The sequence below is a fragment of the Mya arenaria genome, chromosome 3 (assembly GCF_026914265.1).
Source record: "Mya arenaria isolate MELC-2E11 chromosome 3, ASM2691426v1".
In the NCBI taxonomy this organism is placed as follows: Eukaryota; Metazoa; Mollusca; class Bivalvia; order Myida; family Myidae; genus Mya; species Mya arenaria.
In genome coordinates, this window is record NC_069124.1 from 79,764,318 (window position 1) to 79,766,044 (window position 1,727).

Here is a 1,727-nt window from a genome sequence, read left to right on the forward strand (position 1 = left end):
CCTGGCCGCGTCATACCGAAATACGTTAAAAGTTGGTACAAGTAGCTCCCTTGCCTGGCGCTGGTAGTGCTTAAAAAGTGGTGTACTCAGTACTGGTTTAACCCAGGAAAGTTGTACCCCGTGTATCGGTGCTTTACACCGAGCACGTAAAAGAACCAGGAGGTCTCTTCGAAAAAGAGCTAGGGAATGGCACCCGGACTTCCTTGTATCCCACCACTGTCTCTTTCGCTCGCTGTTCCTTCAGCAAAAACAAAGGACCCCGTTGGAAATAAATGCTTGCACTTTCATGGGTTATCCTTGACCGCAAGGTCTAAAGATATACATACATACTTAATGATTGTTAATATTGGTATGTTATATGTTGTCTGTAATGTATGAAATTGCATATATATGTATGAATATGTACACATGTTTTGTACTTGTCGCCATGTTGTATGATATTCGGTCACAATGGTAAATGCTCTTCTGGTAAAAATATGTTCTGTACTGTTCTGTTCATAATCATGCCTCTCGTTTGGTGACAAGAAGTAACAAAATGTGACGCCGTTATAATTGATTGATTGTCGATGTATTTACCTCAAATACTTTTGTTAGAAAGCGTGTTTTTTGTTCCAACATATTTGGGTCGTGTGACAGTCCTAAAGCATTTGTGTGTTCGAATCTATATATTTATTGGCCATAAATCACAAATACTACAAGAACTAACTAACATTGCATCGATAGAGATTACTGTTATCAGGCAGTATCCTCAGAAGGCATTTGTACTGAAATGCTCTCGTTTAAATATTTTTCCAGTTAAGATTATGTGCTCCTATTTCTGTTTCCCATATTTCTTCTATTGTGTTAGCTGTGGTTACTGGTTGAAAATTAGTTTTTGATATATAAGCTTGTGAAGTTTAGATTTTTCATCGTCCTTATTTATGTTTTTTTTTTAAAGTTTTTACCCATCATGTTTTTATCTATTTTAACCCATTTTTTTTACATACGTCGTTCAACCCAGCTGGATTTCATTGCACATTCTTATTAGAATATGCCAAGCATTTTTAAGCCCCCTTTTTCATTATTCTGCATTTTCAGACGTTTTCAAAACTTTTTACTTTTCTAAAAAGAGAAAGAGTCAATTTCTTCCACTTTTCTAAACAGGCTTCAAATTAAAGCATTTTATCTTTAAAATTGAATTATGTCATGACCTTTGCATGGTTATTGAATTTGATTACTAATGCATGCCCTTGGTTTATGTTCAATTTGTGATTGCTATCGCAATATCTTATATTGTTATCGTTTAGTATTACCAGTGTGTAAGCTTATTTATACGCGCACTCGGGCCTTGCCCACTCGGCGAGTGTTCTGTTTAGATTGTTAGTCATTTCAGGTGTTTGGAGCATAGTGAACAGATAGAATGTATCCCTGGTTAGAGCTACCCTGGTTCTTTAGCGTGCACCAGTGTATAGCATTACCATCCTTATCTTAAGTTTTAATAAGAGTGACGGAAGATGATTTTGATCCATTTGAAATAAAACTAGCAACGTCAGCAAATAGTGTTTGGTTAAGGTCAATATTGTTTACCGTAATACCTTTAATACACACATCTTAATTTACTTCAATGTGCAATTGTTCGATGGAACAAATAAAACGATAAGGGGAACGAAGACAGCCTTGTTAGACACCTTAAAGCATATTCAGACATCTGATAAAAATGGTTATACGTAACACATCGTTTGGCAAAA